Here is a 20,284-nt window from a genome sequence, read left to right on the forward strand (position 1 = left end):
AATTACAAGAAACCAACTTGCATTCCCCCCCTCCTTTCTGTCTGGGAAATTATACTATTCATATGACTCCAAGCATGGCAGATTAAGCATCCCAGCTACACTGTGAAACTCATTAATACAGATAGTAAGCAAGAATTCAATTTTTCCCTGTATTTTCCATCATTCCTATATGTATATTTTATGGTATATTATTATCTCTATATCTTTTCTCATTTGCAGGAGTAAAAAATAATTTTAACAATGCCATTTTAAAATTAAAAAGCTGCATATTGAGAGAAATTGCCAATGGGGAAAAATGAGTTTCAAGTAATTACTGGTAGCTTAAGAGTTCTTTGTATGCAATTTTTCATTTATACAACTGAAATGACATCTCCAACTTTTTTATACCTGTGCCTGATATCTCTTTCCATTTCTTTTTCTCCTTGAAAATATGATTTTGTAGTTAGGAAATGCATTTAAGTTGTCATGCCATTTAAAAAATAAAGATGACCTGTTTCCATTTTGTCAGAAAAAGCATAAGGTTCAAATGTAGCTGCCATGACAGAAATGCAATTTGTGAAGAATAGCCTAAAAGATTATAAAAACTTTCACTTAGGCGATGCCTCTGCTATTTGAGGCTATTTGTTCAAATTTTCACACTAGTAGATGATGCAGGGCATGTCATTGTGAAAAGATGAAGGGGAAAGAAAATGATAGCAATGAAGTGGAAATTCTGAGTTAGCCATTTATATGTTAAAAAGCTTTTTCACAACAACAAAATGAAGCTCTTGGCATTTTGTAGCTCTCTTTATAACAATTAGGGGTTCCTTCTGACATCCCCTCAGCAGTATGGCAGCTGCTGCATGTTCCCTCCATGTGGTGAGCTCCATCGCCACAACTGCTCAGGGCAGAACCGTCCAGACTGACTCTACCCAGGCAAACCACGGTCTCCTCCTGGGAAGGAAAAAGTAAAAATAGTTCCAGTAAAATTCTGAGCAACAAGGTGTTACTTGGGTGTCTCTTGCGTTTGCAAACTTGGTTTTTGGTCATTCTCTGGTCCTGCAACAACTGTTGTTGTTGTTGTTGTTGTTGTTATCATTATCTTTCTGACTTGGGTTTCCTGACTCTGGGCTTCTACCCACGGCAAAACCCTGACACTTTTCCACACTACTCTGCTCCCTCAAAAACTCAAGGTCACATGAAAGGTGTCACCAACATGACTTTTTTCATCTTTAGCATTGATTCAAGGTTGGTGACACTGGCATGAGAAGTAGATGTGATGCCAGCTCCTTCCATGTGAATTCTAATCTAAACATTGCAGTTGAACACAAATGTATAATCTCAATCCCAGTTGAAGGCTGAACCTTAGCTTAAAAAAATTAAATCCAATTAGTCTTGCACATGAGCTGGCAACCCAACATAAATTAAGGTAGCCAAAAGGGGTGGCTTGTCTTCCCTCAGCCAGCAGTAGCCCCACTGCTGAATGGAGTTTGGATTCAGTGCGTCTGTACACCGGCTTGCTTTCCACCAGCTTCTTGAGCATAGGATTGTTCCCTAGGATTTCCATGGGGATCCAATTCATATGTGTATTCCTGTTGTTGACAATTCATCATTTGGTGCCTGGCACAAGGCACATCTGATGAATTGCTGCTCAACACCCAGTTCAGTGTGCATCCACACATCTTTTTCTAGATCCTAGTGGTAGCATTCTCAAACCTGCTGCCACCCAGGACATTTATCTGTGACAGTGAGCATCCTTGCAACAGTGCACAGTTTCCACACCTGGGGCAGAAGAAACATGGAAATTCACAACATCCCAAGACATAGGACTTTTCTGAAAGCTAAATGTCTACAGTAGGGCACACTCAAACAAAACTACACATGTTTAAAAATGTTTCTTCTGCCCCTTGAAATACAGATTGCATATTTTTAAATTGCTCTAAATAAATCTAAATGTTTTTCCCCCTTTGCTGTATTTCAGAGACGCCAAAAAAGATTAGTTACATCTAATTTAAATTGTGTGGAGTCTATAAATATCCCTAATTGGCATATTTAGTAGTATAACAATGGGAGCACCTGTTTGAAATAATCCGACCTACACAGTTAGTTGAGTTTTTATCCAGCCATTGGAAATATCATTCACAATTATAATAATCATGCTATAGAGACATGGAGACTCTAGCCCAAAAATGAATTATATGTAACATCTGTTCAAATTCACAAACTGAAAGCTGCAATGAACATAATATTATATATAAATGGACCCTTTAGTTCTCTGTATAAGAAGTGATCCTTTAAGCTATTTAACATCGCTACATAAAAGAATTCCCGCATGGTTTTTTTATACTTCGGGAAAGGATACAATATACCAGTGAAGACTTAGCTTAAGCTCATCAACAGATTGATGAATTGAGGAGCAAATCTAGATTTGCTGACACTCTGGTCTTCTTCATACATTATGTGTATTCCTAAGGCTTTTGTTCAGTTGAAAACACAAAGTGTGACTAAAACAAGTATATTTTAAAAACACTGATTTTTACCTCGGAATGTTCCACACAGGAGGATTTAGCTCAGGAAACTGGCAACTAAGGGGAAACTAGACTTATCCTTTTGATTGGTTGAAACATTGGGAATGGTGTGTGAAAATATTGTGCGTAAATCAAACTAGAAAATTTGGTAGGAAACTGTGATTGTGGAGTCAGAGAGGCAGAGCTTGAAGCACTTCAAGGGGGAACTACAGCAAAAACAGAATTGAGGGATAAAGATGGATAAACATTGGCTTAGTTAGGGAAACAGCCAAAACAGGCATGGCTGGATCTGTTTATCTCGGTTCATTTTATTTTAAAAAATAAAATTATTTGTTCTTATAGTCACTAGTCAAACTGTACAATTAGGTTGTTTTCTTTATTTCCCCACACACAAAATTGTTCGAATGTTACTTTACTAAAACCTAAAGTAAAATCATGTTTTGTTTTGGAAAAGCACGGACTAAAGCCTTAATATTCACCCCACATTTAATTGCCGTATTAGGAGTAGGTTGGAAAGTTCAATGGCTGTTTAGTAGAGCCAGGCAGAGAAAGAAAATGGTATATACTTGGGGGCAGCACTGAGGCTTGCAGTAAGAGAGGCATGGTTCGCTTGCTTCCCATCCCATTCGTGGTACAGACTACGACTGCGTCATCACAGATGAAAACCCTGGGTTTGTTGCTGTTTAGTATGTGAACACTCCTGATGCTTCGCTCATGATTGAGCTCACATTTTTGACCTGGGCATGAACTCAGGTTTTTGGGGAGTCATTCATGGGAGCGGGGAGCTGATTCCAGTACAAGGCATCCATCTGCAAGGGAAACTGTCACCCACAGCAGTTTCAGTGTGGTCTTCTAGGGAACATTATTGGTATCAGCCTATCTCTAGAGACAATGGAGTGAGCCTCTGGGAATGAAGTCAAACTGCTGCATTAGCAGCGCCAAAGTGACCTCTCCAGGGTGCTGGTCTGCCCAGACAACATCAGCCTCACTGATGTGGTTCAAAGGAAAGCAGAGCAACACATTTGGCACTGGCTTGGCTGCAGGAGTTGCCAGAAAGAGGCCTAGAACACAACATCCTGCTGTCTTAGGGACTCTACTCTAGATTTGTGTAGGGTTTACTGCTTAGCCTTTTCTCCTCCCAAAGACATCCTTCAAAGCAGCAGAGGTTTTGGATCAGAGTTTTCCTTCTAGGTGGACTACCTACCCAGACTGATGAGCCCCATCTATCCCTCTAAATGTAGGGATCAAATCTCAGTGGTACAGCACATATTTCGACTGTGGCATTTTGTTTTTATCTAGCATTGAGAAAATTGTTTGCCTTTTTATAGCTTTGTGTAATCCCCTTAGAGAGTTCTATTTCATTAAGGTGTATGACTTTTTAAACGAGTATTTAATCATCAGCATTCCCAAAGGATCTCAAATTGCATAACTGGGAAAGGTCCCTGCCTAAGACCTTGGAGAACCACTGGGCTAGATGAAGAAATGGCAGTTTTATGTGTTCATGAGAATCTCTGGTCTCAGGCTACTCTTTGGAAATATCGGCAGGCTTTTCATCATAATTCAAACCTGCCTTTGAAATAAAACTGTGCTAAATTCCAGAGAATGCTTTTTAATCATGCACCAAGGTGCAATTGCCTAAATGGAAATAAATGGAAATGCTGTTCCAGGGATCAATTTGAGCTGCTAGAACAAGTAGGCATTCCATACAGTGAATTTGTTTTGTGCAACACAGTATGCCTAATTTAGCAGGCAGTTGCCAGAGGACCTTTTAAAGCCAGCTCAGTGGCACATACAAAATTGCTGCACGTGCAGTTTGGCTTTCCATTCCATTATGCTTTAGAGACTTCATACTGATATAATAGTTTATTTTTATGTCCTTGCTTTCCTTGTTTAAGAAATGATTGTGCCTGCAAATTATATTATCAACTGTTTTAGTGTCGTGATTTCTTTTTTTACTTTCTGTTATTTTATTTTATGTGCTGCTCTGCCCAGTCCTCGTTTTCAAAATACAACTGAAATGGGCAAGAAGAGTCTGTGGCCTTCCAGATATTTTGGACTACAGTTCGCATAATCCCTAACCATTGACCATGCTGGCTGGGGCTGAGGAGAGTTGGAATCCAACAACATTTGAAGGCTGCAGATTCTCCATCCCTAAAACAAAAACCAAAATCTGACAATTCCCTTTCCCAATTCTTATCTGATTACTCTTCTTATTAGAATGCAACAAAGATCCATGATACATCTCATGAGAAAATGCATCATAGGTACAAGCTTCTTGTGGGAACTGTAGCCTGTCGTCTCCAAATGCAATTACTGTTAGAGATGTGGTAGAATATATTTGCAATTTGAAGAAACAATTCTGGGGATGGTAGGGGGGGGGGGAAATAATCCAATTTATGCTTGCCTTAATTGTTGTTCTGATATCTCCCAAAGGGGTATCAGCCATCTCCTCCCTCATGAACTTGTCTAATCCTATTTTAAAGTTATCCAAGTTAATGGCCTTCACATTTTTAGGAGGAAATTCCATATTTTAACTATATACTGTGTGAACAAGTTATTTCCTTTTGTTTATCCTGAATCTTCCAAGGTTCAGCTTCATTGGACAGCAGGTTTCTGGTATTATGAGAAGATTTCTTCCCTATCCTTTTCCTCAGTGACATGAATATTTTTATACATTTGTATCATGTCTCTCTTACTCTCTCTCTCTTTCTCTTAATTAAAGGTAAAGGTAAAGGTACCCCTGCCCATACGGGCCAGTCTTGCCAGACTCTGGGGTTGTGCGCCCATCTCACTCAAGAGGCCAGGGGCCAGCGCTGTCCGCAGACACTTCCGGGTCACGTGGCCAGCGTGACATCGCTGCTCTGGCGAACCAGAGCTGCACACGGAACGCCGTTTACCTTCCCGCTGGTAAGCGGTCCCTATTTATCTACTTGCACCCGAGGGTGCTTTCGAACTGCTAGGTTGGCAGGCGCTGGGACCGAGCAGCGGGAGCGCACCCCGCCGCGGGGATTCGAACCGCTGACCTTTCGATCGGCAAGCCCTAGGCGCTGAGGCTTTAACCCACAGCGCCACCCGCGTCCCATATTCTCTTAATTTAAAATATTTAAATCCAAATGTTGTAACCTTTCCTCTTGGTGGAGTTGTTCCAGCCACTTGATCATTTTGGTTGCCCTCTTCTGAAAAGGGAAAATAAATCTAGACCGAACACAATCAAATAGAGCACACATTAGTGATGGGGGGGGGGGAGAGAGAGTGTCAATTTCAGGACATTTTAGGCTGTTGCTCCTGCAAGCAAGTTCAATGTGTGTGTCTCCACACTAAGGAATTATATTAAAATGATAATACTTTATTAAAGGTGAGAAGCACAGCTGGTTAAAACCAATACAACCAGGAGACTAAAACCAAAATTTTCTTTAGAGATGGGACACGATAAGAAACAAAGTACAGTGCCAGTGTGGTGTAGTGGTTAAGAGCGGTAGTCTCGTAATCTGGAGAACCGGGTTCGAGTCTCCGCTCCTCCACATGCAGCTGCTGGGTGACCTTGGGCCAGTCACACTTCTGTGAAGTCTCTCAGCCCCACTCACCTCACAGAGTGCTTGTTGTGGGGGAGGAAGGGAAAGGAGATTGTTAGCCGCTTTGAGACTCCTTAAAGGGAGTGAAAGGCGGGATATCAAATCCAAACTCTTCTTCTTCTTCTGAATCTTATGGCGCAATGGGTGCCATAATCTGGGCGCTTTTCACCATCTCTGCCTCAGCAGAGATCGTATCATGGGAGATGGTCCTTAAATTGCCCTGATCTAAGCCGTTTAGGGATTTAAAGGTTATAACCAAGAACAGAAGTATAGCGTTCAGATCATGAGACATAGTGGTACTGCTCTTTCTTGCTCACCTGGAGTACTGTGTCCATTTCTGGGCTGCATTTTTAAGAATGAAACTGGATCGTGTCAGAGAAGGACCACAAAGAGAAGGGCCTTAGCTATAAAGGAAGGTTAAAGGTGCTGATCATATTTAGCCTGGGGGGGTGATTAAGAGGTGCTATGATAACCATCTTTAAATACAGGGTTTTCACACAGATGATGGTGTGTGGCTAAAAATCAGATATCATGGAACGAGGAAGGTAACCAGCTATTCAGGCAGTGTCATGTGGCCTTGGAAACTTATCAGAGCAAGGCAAGATAATGTACTGGTTTATCCTCTTTTGCAATACAGTACTTCTCCTAGCAGCTTGCTCAGACATCTTATTGATAAAAGAAGTGGGAGATGATGAGAAGAAAAAAGGAGGCCAATCGTGTTCTAGGGTTGCCTGAGAATGGCCCAAAGCTGTAAGATGAGATTTACGAACCAGAACAAAAAAACACACCGAGGTGACAGCAGGCACCCAAGGCTTGAAGACTATGTCCAGGTAGGTTTGAACTTCACTATGCATAACTCATATAAAGTGACATGACTTCTAGTCTGTGCAGACCCAAATCATAAATATTTAGCCACTACAAATTAGTACTGCTACAGTTGGGTTCTGATCTTGCCTTTAGCGAAGAGGTGCAAAATATCTTTTGGATCCACTGGGACATTGCCCTAGGTTGGTGGGTTGGTTTTAAAAACTTACCTGTTACTTCTTATTTATAAATCCCAAAGTAGTTCGCAGCATACATATAAATAATCAAAATTGATAAAGAACAACAACACATCTAAATACTCATAACACATAATATCAGCAACTACAGCAGCCAGAACCAGAGAGAGAGAGAGAGAGAGAGAGAGAGATAACTCGATATCAACAGTCAGGAATTACCAAGGTAAACAGAAAGGTCTTTTAACTGTCTGTGAAAGCACCCCATAGTCAATGTATACGTGATCTCTGTACGGAGCTCATTCCACAACAGAAATGCCCTCCTCTGAACCTTGGCTAAGTAAATTTCAGTAGGCCATGGCATTGTCAGGAGTGGCTAGGCAGACTATATGTGGAAAGACTGTCTTGGAAATAAGCTGGTTGCAAGATGTTTAGTGCTTTGTGGCTAAAACTCAATACTTTAAAGCTGGTATGGGCAGCCAGCGCATGCTATATGTGTATGTTAGGGAGCAACCTAGTTGCAGCTTCTGAATTGACTGGAAGGGTAGCCCCACATAAAGTATGGTATAGGTACAGTTAAAAATGAAAGAGGCTCCTATCTACTTCATGAAGTATGGAGAGACTAATTCAAATACAGTGGTACCTCTGGTTACGAACTTAATTCATTCCGGAGGTCTGTTCTTAACCTGAAACCATTCTTAACCTGAGGTACCACTTTAGCTAATGGGGCCTCCCAATGCTGCCGCACGATTTCTGTTCTCATCCTGAGGTAAAGTTCTTTTAACCCAAGGTACTACTTCTGGGTTAGCGGAGTCTGTAACCCGAAGTGTTTGTAACCCGAGGTGTTTGTAACCCGAGGTACCACTGTATAAAACTTTTGCTTCTTAACAGGTTGTCAACCGTTAAGACAGAACTTTGCCAAATTGTGTGCACTGCATTGTATTACTTTGGCAAGTACAAAGATATGTTAGATTATAGCTGACAGCCTTAGATGTCTATGTCAGGAATGTGTGTTTTCCATTGTGGAGGCAAAAATATACCACAAAAATAACTAATTAGCTCATTTTGATACCATCTTGGTGATAAATATACATCCTGGAAAATTTTGTCAACAACAAAATGTATTGCGTGGCTAATCCCTCCCCCCCACGGTGGAGAAAGAAGACACTGGACACAAGTATTTAGGTTAATGGGCGTAAATGGCCACAACTTTATTGATTACAGGTAAGAGAGGTATTGGCATTAGGCATTGGCCCCTATCCGACTATCCGGTTCTAACCGGGAAGGGTTAACTCCAACAGGGGGAGCCACCCGAGATGCATATCCCTAGGCGCTCCCCGAGGGGTTACCGCTCGGGGGCGCGCTTTAGGCCCTAGCCTCCGTAGGTTTCGGACGAGGCGTCGCCCCTCGGAGTCCTTTAACGAACTACCCTCCATGCATTGGGGGAGGTGATGGCGCTCCTCCCCCCCGAACTCATTTACATGACAATAACCCTGCCAATGCCTACCGCCAAACCGAGGAAGTTGTGACGATTTGCTACGAGGTAGGCGAAAAACCAAATGGCTCCAATAAACAGCCAATTAGCCAAAATGGAAAATTCCTACCCGGCCCCGTGAGGCGACCAGCCGAAGCCCATAGCAATGTCGCAGGCAAACCTAAAGGGCGGGTGGGAGGGAAAACGTGTCGGCTGCTGCAGAGAAAAGGGGCGAGCCCAGGGCTGCCCTGACCTAAATGGCCTGTAGAAGGCACGCCCCTGCCGCCAGCCGATTGGCTGGCGCGCGGGGATACCGGGGAATCCCTACATCATCCCGCGAGGCTGACTCCAGCCCCGCGGAAGCGTGGGCGGGATCGGGAGCCCGCAACCCCACCTCCTCCTGAAACTCGGTAGTGGCATTGCCTTTTCAAAACCTAATAGATCTATTTCGGGCCTGAGCATTTTAAGGTATCCAGATAATGTCATCAATCAATCTTGATAATCAGATACAGCCGCTTCTCTGCCAGCTATTAATGCCATGCCAAAGAGTTTCCAGCCGTCCTTGTGAGAAAAGAAAATGGTTGCTGATCAAGGTGATTATGCTGATGATGATGTATTTAGAGGGTTCAGAACAGATAGAGAAATAGATAGAAACTGAAAACCCCAAAGGTTCCTGAATAAGGATGCTTCCTTCGAAAGGTATGTTTCCCTGCATATCTAACAAGTAAACCTTCCATAAAATGTCCCCTGGGTTCCCTACAGTAGTCTTCAAACTGTGTATCAGCAAATCCTGGGGGTGCATCAGAAGCTTATCAGCAGTTACTTAATGAAGAGATTTAGTAATGGTGAACAATATGCTGATTCTTCTGCCCCCATCCTTGCCTGCAAATGCAACTGCAGGAAAGAGTTGGGTGTCCTTAAGGCCATCACTAAGCTATGGTTTTCCCAGTAGTGATGTATGGAAGTGAAAGCTGGACCATAAGGAAGGCTGATCACCAAAGAATTGATGCTTTTGAATTATGGTGCTGGAGGAGACTCTTGAGAGTCCCATGGACTGCAAGAAGATCAAACGTCTCCATTCTGAAGGAAATCAGCCCTGAGTGCTCACTGGAAGGACAGATCGTGAAGCTGAGGCTCCAATACTTTGGCCACCTCATGAGAAGAGAAGACTCCCTGGAAAAGACCCTGATGTTGGGAAAGATTGAGGTCACAAGGAGAAGGGGACAACAGAGGACAAGATGGTTGGATAGTGTTCTCGAAGCTACCAGCATGAGTCTGACCAAACTGCCAGAGGCAGTGGAAGACAGGAGTGCCTGGCGTGCTCTGGTCCATGGGGTCACGAAGAGTCAGACATGACTAAACGACTAAACAACAACAACAAGGCCATCACCTCAGTTCAGTCAGGCCAACAATGAGACGTTTACAATGGTTTAATGGACGTAAACAATGGTTTAATGGAACCATTAAACATATCCCAGAATCTGGTAGGAATATAAATCTGCACTTATTTACACTTCATGAATGCAACTATGCCTGTAGTACGGAAGTTGCACAGATGTCAGTGGAGCTCTTGTCTCTCCTTTTCGTGACAAAGGCCTGGTCAGTATTTTGGGCCAGACAGAGGTGTCCACTCCTAAATATCCACCCCTTAGTCCTCTCTTCCCCAGAGCCCTAGCCAACCCAAATATATATACACTTTATGGATTTTGGAATTTAGATCCATCTTTCCAAAATATACTTTTCTTGTGGAATTTTCTCTGAGCATTAAGATCCCTGGGAGAAGAAGAGTTTGGATTTGATACCCCGCCTTTCACTCCCTTTAAGGAGTCTCAAAGTGGCTAACATTCTCCTTTCCCTTCCTCCCCCACAACAAACACTCTGTGAGGTGAGTGGGGCTGAGAGACTTCAAAGAAGTGTGACTAGCCCAACGTCACCCAGCAGCTGCATGTGGAGGAGCGGAGACGCGAACCCGGTTCCCCAGATTACGAGACTACCGCTCTTAACCACTACACCACACTGGCTCTCCAGGGAGAGGGATGGAGGGGTGAATAAAGGCAGGAGTATTGTGTTAGCCACCTGCAAAAAGCAGCAAGAGGAAGGCATGTGATGGCAAACATCCAACTCATGCTCCTGGTCTAGCTGAAATGTCTGCCTCCATGCCTCAGGACCACCTAACTTATTTGTGGGAAGGAACGCGGGAGGGGAAAGAACCTTTCCAAGTGCATGGTTTTAAATGTATCCCTTGCATTTTATTGTGCAAGATCCTTTGCAGGTTTTAGCTGAAAATCTGGATACAAGCCATCTTGCTGTGGGGAAAAAAGACAAGATGGCACCCACCCATTCTATGCATCGAATCCTTAATTCAATATTGCCAATGAGAGTGTGTACCCCACTGGCGTCTTCAGGTTAGCTTAGGGAACACAGGGCAGGCAAGCTTCAGAGTATCTGGGGAAATGGAGGGGCTGCTCCCAGCATCTACCGCTTGAGGTACCTCAAGGACAGCATGAGATGGGATGGTTGTGGAGTGTGCCTAGAATAATAATAATAATAATAATAATAATAATAATAATAATAATAATACAGTTGATGAGTGAAATACTGCCTTCCATGGACCTCAATAGGCAAAACAGTCTGTTGCTCAAACAGGAAGCTGATCTTATTGGTTTATTTAAAGAAATGCACATTCAGAAGCCGATTAACTTAATCTACTATTTACAGATAGGTAGCCGTGTTGGTCTGCCATAGTCAAAACACAAAAAAATCCTTCCAGTAGCACCTTAAAGACCAACTAAGTCAGTTCTTGGTATGAGCTTTCGTGTGCATGCACACTTCTTCAGATACCTGAAGAAGTGTATCTGAAGAAGTGTGCATGCACACGAAAGCTCATACCAAGAACTGACTTAGTTGGTCTTTAAGGTGCTACTGGAAGGAATTTTTTTTTGTTTAATCTACTATTGTTTCCAAAATGAAGCATTTATTCACTCATGCTGATATCTGAAAACAAAAGCAAATGTGAAGAAGCATTCTACATGAAATTAAATACATGTGTAGTGTAATCACAATAGCTAGAAACAACATGTTACATTTTAATTTACACTTCTAAAACTGCTCATCGGTTAAACATTTTATTACAAGTCCGGGTATCTTGGCACTTATTTGCATCCACTGTGTAATTAAGGCAGCGCTCCAAAGAAATGACAAATGGTGCACCGAACAGGAGTAATTATTCTTATTTATTTACATTGGGTTAGGAAGACAAATACCAATTATGATGAAGGTAGCACCATGCCAGCTAGTTAACAAATAGAGGAATGCTTTCTGTACAGTAAAATATGCACTCTCTTAATCTCCTCAGAAGACCCATCACCACAACACAAAAACTCCAGGTCATACATTTTTTAAAAGGCCCTTAATTCAGTTCCTATTAGTGTGTAGCCACATAGGCAAATAAAGGGTGCACAGGAATGCACATATTTGTGAAATAACACACACAAATGCATTATATTAATGGAAACTGATTTACAATGAAATGTATACAGTGGTACCTCGGGTTACATACGCTTCAGGTTACAGACTCCTCTAACCCAGAAATAGTACCTCGGGTTAGAAACTTTGCTTCAGGATGAGAACAGAAATCGTGCTCCGGCGGTGCAGCAGCAGCGGGAGGCCCCATTAGCTAAAGTGGTGCTTCAGGTTAAGAACAGTTTCAGGTTAAGAATGGACCTCCGGAACGAATTAAGTACTTAACCCGAGGTACCACTGTAATACACAAAAATGCATGTGAACGTGTGCAGGTGAATCTTCATGAGGACTTTGGGGGGAAATCAAAAACTGATGTGGAAATGTGGAGAACTGAATTTAAGCTTATTAAAATGAGAAACTGAAGGAAACCAAAACTGACAAATTCTCTCATCCCTTCATCACACTCCTTGCTTTTTATCCCAGTCACCTTATTGCTTTCTATTCTGCCCCTTGCAGTCCAAACCAGTGAGTGGAATTTGACGGAAAATATCCATGCATGCTTCTTTTTGTTTTGGTCCATCCCCTCAAACCCTCCTCCCCAGTTGGTTTCCAAGATTAAGCTGCTGTTTGTTTGTTCCATTCTAAAACAAACAAACAAACAAACAAATCCCACCTCTGCAATTCTAATTTAACAGAATTGCAGAAGATCTGTAATTAGTGCTCTGTGTGTGTGTGTTGGGGAATGCCTGTGCCAATCTTTCAGTCAATTAAGATAATATCTATTAAATTATTTTCAGGGGTAAAAGTTAAAACAACAACAGCAACCCACACATTTCCTTCAGTTGTCAGATGTTTGGGCATTGATGACATGGTCTGAAACAAATTAGGGGAGTATTGTTGACACCTCTTCCTCCATGAGTGGCTCCTGTGGAAAGCCCACAAAATATCTTCTAGAAGAATTGGGCCACAGCGATAAAATATCCCATCTACAGATTCCATTAACTCTGCTTTGAACTAATAAGATTACATGGGAAGACCATAATAAATGTGTTGGAGCATTCAAGGGAATGCTGTGGTAAAGAAGGAGTCCAAAGAAATTAGAACCCTGGTGTATGCCGAAAATTTAATGTTGAACACATGTCCTATTATCTTCTTGGCTGCTTCCTTTACTTCAGTTCCAAATATTCTGCTTACTTACAGTGTTTATTTCAGAAGTTCTTGTTTACTTTTTAAATTTAGAGGGGGAGGTCCATGAAAAACAAATGCATCCTGCGACACCCTAGAAGATCTGATAAAGGTAAAGGGACCCCTGACCGTTAGGACGACTCTGGGGTTGCAGTGCTCATCTCGCTTTACTGGCCGAGGGAGCTGGCATACAGCCTCCGGGTCATGTGGCCAGCAAGACTAAGCCGCTTCTGGCGAACCAGAACACTGTTTACCTTCCTGCCGGAGCCGTACCTACCATATTTTTTGCTATGTAAGACACACCTGACTATAAGGCGCATCTTGTTTTTAGAGGAGGAAAGGGGGAAAGCCCTGTTTTTGGGGGGATCAGCTCACAGTTGTGCAACTTCTTTTGCAAAGGGGAAAAATCCTGTTTTTATGGGGTTCAACTCACAGCTCTGCAGCTTCTTTAGGAAAGGAAAGGGAGCCGTTTCTACAGTTTCTAGACAGATAATCTAATCAGCCAGTCACATGTTGCTGGGGAAACAAACAGCCTCTGTCTGCAGAACATTCAACAATGGAGGCCTGGGCAAGGGGCCGGGGCCAGAAAGGGAGCCAGCAATTGACCACACATTTGCTCCACAAGATGCACAGACATTTCCCCTTACTTTTTAGGAGGGAAAAAGTGCATCTTATGGAGCAAAAAATACGGTATTTATCTACTTGCACTTTGACGTGCTTTCAAACTGCTAGGTTGGCAGGAGCAGGGACCGAGCAATGGAAGCTCACCCTGTCATGGGGATTTGAACCACCGACCTTCTGATCGGCAAGCCTTAGGCTCTGTGGTTTAACCCACAGCGCCACCCGTGTCCTAAGAAGATCTGATAGTAATATCTTAATTTCTGATATTCTGTAACTAAAAACGTGCACAACTATTTGTGGAGGGTATGTGATATCCAATAACATGATGCTGTTGTAACTGCAACCAAGTAAGAACAGGGCCAACCTGAATGATGTTTTCTAATGAACAAACTCTTAAATTAGAAGTTATACTAGTTATACTGTAGAATCATGAAATAATTCCCTTTTTGTGTGTGTGATTTACAGCTGTGAGTAAATCCTTCTAATTATTCCAGAGCTTTCCTTGTAATCACAGACTAATCCCATTTATATGCTTCTGGGGTTAAAAAGCAAAAAAACAACAACCCAAAAACCAATGAACCCCACCAGTGTATAAAGATTTAGATATACAAATTGAAGGTTTCTTGCTGTAATCCATAGATCGGGAGGGAGGGATTGTTCTGTGCGAAGCACTTTGGCTTGTGGCTTCTAGACAATTGTGTCTATAACCTTAAACCAAAAATAAGACAGACAAATAAGTCAATCTTTGACGCTTTCCAAAAAGACCGTGCCATCTGGATGTTTTGGATTCTTAACAGGTGCTTCTGGGACTTTGAGCCTAATTCTTGGCCCAGATTCTACCGCATGATGGGTGACTCTGTAGCTATGTGCAATTGTGCACTGCATTAATTGAAGAGATTGGAAGAGGCCAAGAATAGTAATTAGTCAGTTGGTCATGCAGAAAAAGAGAGCAGTGGCTTCAAGCCACAGTGTTGGAGGCGCAGATGGGCCAGACCATCAGCTCTTGCTCTCCGTGGTACCCAGCTAATCTATTGCAGATCAAGCAAACAGTCCATCTTCATCCAGGTACTCAGCTTTTGAAATCAACAACATAAATTTCAGAAGCCACTGGGGAAAGAAATCACTGGGGTTGAAAGCCTTTAAAACCAAACACACACAGCCACCCCCCGAAAAATACCGAGCCATGTCAGCGCAACATTATTAGGGTTGGAAAAGCACCAAAGAAGTCAAATGTTAATATGAAATTACCGTATGTCTGTATGTAAAAATAAAACCGAGGAACATTTTAAAATGCTCTTTATATTGCACATCAGTTGCATGTTGTGTTTGTGTGTGCTCTTGCAAACAAATGTTGTGCATGAAATTATGCTATGAAGATAAAAATCACTTTGTCTAGGCAGCAAGTTTTAATTGCATAGAAGGTACCCTGGTTTTGGGGTAAGTGGGTCAAAGCACACTGATGGTGTAGCTTACTTTCTGCTGCTTCACTGCCAAATCATAAAAATCATAGAATTGTAGCATTTGAAGGGACCCCAAGGGTCATCTAGTCCAACCCCTGAAATGCAGCAATCACTGCTAAAGCATTTAAGACAGATGGCCACCCAACCTCTGCTTAATAACCTCCCATGAAGCAGAGCCCATCACCTTTCGAGGAAGCCTGTTCCACTGTCAAATAGCTTACTGTCAGAAAGTTCTTCCTGGTGTTTAGCCAGAATCTCCCTTCTTGTAACTTGGATTCATTGGTTCAAGTTATTTTCCATAATCTGAAAGGTCACTCTTTCTTCCAACATGGATGAGAGATAGCGTTTCACTTTTTATATGCTCTCGTTTATGGAATAACAAATTTGTACACATATATCAATATTGTACTCACAGAAGTGTCCACTTAGTTCCTTAATGTTCTTGGAAAAAGCTCATTGTCAAGATTTTGCAATGAGAATTCATTAGTCTGTATGGGACAAATAGTTTTGTTTTGTTTTCTCCTTCTCAGTTCCTGTTTATTATTATTATTATTATTATTATTATTATTATTATTATTATTATGGTGTCAAAACAGCTATAAGACCCTAATTATGAATGATAGCCTGTTGTGCTTTATAAAGTCTAGCTAAGATGCCCTACAAGGGACGCGGATGGCACTGTAGGTTAAACCACTGTGCCGATTGGGCTTGCCGATCGAATCCCCGCCAACCTAACAGTTCGAAAGCACACCAAAATGCAAGTACAGTGGTGCCCCGCAAGACGAATGCCTCGCAAGACGAAAAACCCGCAAGACGAAAGGGTTTTTCGGTTTTTGCGTCGCTTCGCTAGACGATTTTCCCTATGGGCTTGCTTCGCAAGAAGAAAGCCCATAGGGAAATCTCCAGGGACCTCTTTTAAATGCTGGCGGTGGGGAGCAAAGCCTTCCCCCCCCCTCCGGCCTTCAGAAGAGGTCCAGGAAGGCCGGCGGGGGCCAAAAGGCTTTGCTCCCCACCGCCAGCATTTTAAAAGCGGTCCGGGATAGCAGGGAAGCGCTGCGATTCTCCGCTCTCCCGGACGGATAGCAGAAGAGGCGCTGCAATTCTCCGCTCTCCCGGACGGCTTTTGAAGGCAGGCGGGGGGGAGCAAAGACTTTTGCCCCCCGCCGGCCTTCAGAAGAGGTCCTGGACCCCTTCTGAAGGCTGGCGGGGGGCGAAAGTCTTTGCTCCCCCCTGCCTGCCTTCCCAGGAGAGCGGAGAAACGCGCTGCGATTCTCCGCTCTCCCGGACGGCTTTTGAAGGCAGGCGGGGGGGGGGGGGAGCAAAGACTTTCGCCCCCTGCCGGCCTTCAGAAGAGGTCGGGGGACAGACTGTCCCCGGACCTGGTCTGAAGGCGGTTTCCATAGGAACGCATTGATTGATTTTCAATGCATTCCTATGGGAAACCGTGCTTCGCAAGACAAAAAACTCGCAAGACGAAAAGACTTGCGGAACGAATTAATTTCGTCTTGCGAGGCACCACTGTAGATAAATAGGTACCACTCCGGCGGGAAGGTAAAGTGTTTCCGTGCACTGATCTGGTTTCAGTGTTCCATTGTGCCCGAAGTGGCTTAGTCATGCTGGGCACATGACCTGGAAAAACTGTGGACAAACGCCGGATCCTTTGGGCTGTAAAGGGAGATGAACGCCGCAACCCCAGAGTCGTTCACAACTGGACTTAATTGTCAGGAGTCCCATTACCTACAGATTTGAGTCAAAATTTGACTCCTATGAAAATGAATGTGGTTGAATATCTTAGGCAGTTTAATGTTCCAGGGAAACTGGCAGGTGCTTGGTTGGTGGGGTCTTGGAAAAAACTAGAAGGAACAGAATACCAAAAACCTGTATTGGTAGGAAAACTGTAGCAAGCTATGAGGAACAGGAGATGTTTAGAGTACCAGGATGCTTCTTCTTGATTGTTAGAAAATTTCCACAATGGTATTTTTGCATTAAATATCTCTCCACAAATGAGACACTTCAGGGGGAAACACATCCAGTAGCACTCAAGAACACAGAAACTGGGTTCTGCAATCATTCCAGGAGGGGGGCAGATTACACTGATGGTGTTATGCTTGTTTGAAGAAGTGTTAAAGCAAAAGAAAGTGTATTGAGAATCTGGCTGCCGGGCTTCCTAGGGTTGGTGTGTTAGTGCAGAATTATTAGGATGTGTCAGACATTGCATTTATTAAAATAGTTTTCATTTATTTAAGAATTTCCTACGCACATGAATATTATATGCACAGCTGAGGCTGAAACATGTCAAGTAATTGGTATTCCTAATGATTATGTATTGCATATGTAAGATACCTCTGTTCAGGATATTCATCTGTCCAGCATGGTATCCAGGTGTCCTGAATATACAGGATATTCCTGCTTGGAGTTCATGAAAGGAACACAATGAGAAGAAGCTCTTGCTAGAGAGTGCAAGCTAGAAGCAAATCATGCATGTTGTTGAAGTCACCAGAGATATCCTGAGAGATATGGAATGTCAGAGTGACATATAGAGTGACTGAGCAACACATTGGTCCATGGATCCATGATATTCTCTTTTGCCCATCTCTTCCATTTCTATTCTGCTTTCCAGAACATGCCATCTAAGCCTGAAACCTCCCCTGACATTGTCAGGCAGCTGCCAGCAACTCCCAGGGCCGGTTGCCCAGGAATGTACAAAGACAAGGAATTATCTTACCGCCTGCTTTTTATTCAGTAATTACAGAGAGAGGCTTTAGAACCCAGCCTCTTGGATAATGGCATTGTCCCGAGTGATTCTCCACACACACACCCAGCTCTCCCACTTCCTCATTCGTCATCACCTCTATGGGTACTGACAAGTGCCCTCTGCCTTTGAGCTCTTTGCTCTTCTACTTTCAAGGCCTGCCATGTTCTGGGAGGGGGGTCTGGAATGCTTTCTAAAGACACTGTGTCCACCAGCTGTCACCCCCATGGTGATTCCTCTACCTCCTCCTCCTCTCCCATTGTTTCCCAACTTTTCACCTCATCTGCATCTGAGCTGTGACCTCCCTCAAAACTCCTGTTGTAATTCTGAACTGTCTTGCTCTGCTCTGGAAGGGTCTGGCTGGGGAGGCAGTCTCCATCATTCCTCCTCTGCCCAGTCCCTGACAGACATTGAATTACACCCCACTCCCAATGTAAAAGTCTGGTAGTGGCTTCTGTAGGCACACCACAGAGCTTCCCACCTGTGCTTCTTGGCCACCATGCAGTATAGGGATACAATCAGAATTTTGTATAACAATGTAGAGATGTTTCACCTTCTCACAGAGAAGAATTCTGGGAAACAAAGCATAACAGAGCTATCCTGTCCTGGAATGTTGCTAACATGGTAATCATGGAACAATGATATAAACATAGCAACTGTGGAAGCCGGCAAACAGAGAAAACCAAGAATGCAATCCCGTTGTTTGGTCCCAGTTCCTGCCAACCTAGCACTTCGAGAGCACGCCAAAAAGTGCAAGTAGATATAGATACCACTCCAGGGGGAAGGTAAATGGTGTTTCCGTGTGCTGCTTTGGTCTCGGTGTTCCGTTGCACCAGAAGAGGCTTAGTCATGCAGGCCACATGACCCAGAAAAACTGTCTGCGGACAAACGTCAGCTCCCTTGGCCAGTAAAGCGAGATGAGCGCCGCAACCCCAGAGTCGTTCGCGACTGGACTTAACTGTCAAGGGTTCTTTACCTTTAAAAAGGTAAAGGTACCCCTGACCATTAGGTCCAGTCTCAGATCATAGAATCATAGAATCATAGAGTTGGAAGAGACCACAAGGGCCATCGAGTCCAACCCCCTGCCAAGCAGGAAACACCATCAGAGCACTCCTGACATATGGTTGCCAAGCCTCTGCTTAAAGACCTCCAAAGACCACACTCCTTGGCAGCAAATTCCACTGTCGAACAGCTCTTACTGTCAGGAAGTTCTTCCTAATGTTTAGGTGGAATCTTCTTTCTTGTAGTTTGGATCCATTGCTCCGTGTCCGCTTCTCTGGAGCACCAGAAAACAACCTTTCTCCCTCCTCTATGTGACATCCTTTTATATATTTGAACATGACTTTCATATCACCCCTTAACCTCCTCTTCTCCAGGCTAAACATGCCCAGCTCCCTTAGCCGTTCCTCATAAGGCATCATTTCCAGGCCTTTGACCATTTTGGTTTGGTTTCCTCTGGACACGTTCCAGTTTGTCCGTGTCCTTCTTGAACTGTGGTGCCCAGAACTGGACACAGTACTCCAGGTGAGGTCTGACCAGAGGAGAATACAGTGGCACTATTACTTCCCTTGATCTAGATGATGACTCTGGGGTTGTGTGCTCATCTCGCTCTATAAGCCGAGGGAGCTGGCGTTTGTCCGCAGACAGCTTCTGGGTCATGTGGCCAGCATGACTAAGCCGCTTCTGGCGAACCAGAGCAGCACACGGAAATGCCATTTAGCTTCCCGCCAGAGCGGTACCTGTTTATCTACTTGCATTTGACATGCTTTTGAACTGCTAGGTGGGCAGGAGCAGAGACCGAGTAATGGGAGCTGACCCCGTCACGGGGATTCAAACCGCTGACTTTCTGATCGGCAAGCCCTAGGCTCTGTGGTTTAGACCACAGCGCCACCCGCGTCCCTCCTTTACCTTTACCTTTATTCTATTAAAAATGCTTTGTATGGTTTGTCATAACCAACATTTAGCACACATTTTAAATATGGGCTTAAATTCTGTTCTGTGATACCTGTTCTGTGACATATGCCTGTGCTTCCACAGAGAGAGATATAAAGATTAATTAGAATTATTTCAGCATGTTCCCACACATATGTCCATCACTGACATTTGGATCGTGTACACATGCACTTCACTGATATGTCTGCACATGCGTCTAGTTCACATCTACACTATCACTATGAAATGATTGCAGCATTCCAAGATAACTTCCGTTTATGAGAAGGCCATCACAGATACTACACAATTGTTAGGACTTAT

At 43.4% G+C, this 20,284-nt stretch overlaps 1 long non-coding RNA gene across 1 annotated transcript; it reads right to left on the reverse strand.

Moving 5' to 3' along the window:
* Positions 1-849: 849 nt before the first annotated feature.
* LOC309367748 lies at positions 850-18,637 on the reverse strand. Its single transcript, XR_014167315.1, has 3 exons — positions 18,513-18,637; positions 15,693-15,767; positions 850-933 (listed from the first exon to the last, which is right to left on the reverse strand). It is a non-coding gene; the product is annotated as an uncharacterized lncRNA (long non-coding RNA).
* Between the last annotated feature and the right edge of the window lie 1,647 nt (positions 18,638-20,284).

The sequence above is a fragment of the Podarcis melisellensis genome (assembly GCF_964234715.1).
Source record: "Podarcis melisellensis genome assembly, chromosome: 4".
Taxonomy (NCBI): Eukaryota; Metazoa; Chordata; class Lepidosauria; order Squamata; family Lacertidae; genus Podarcis; species Podarcis melisellensis.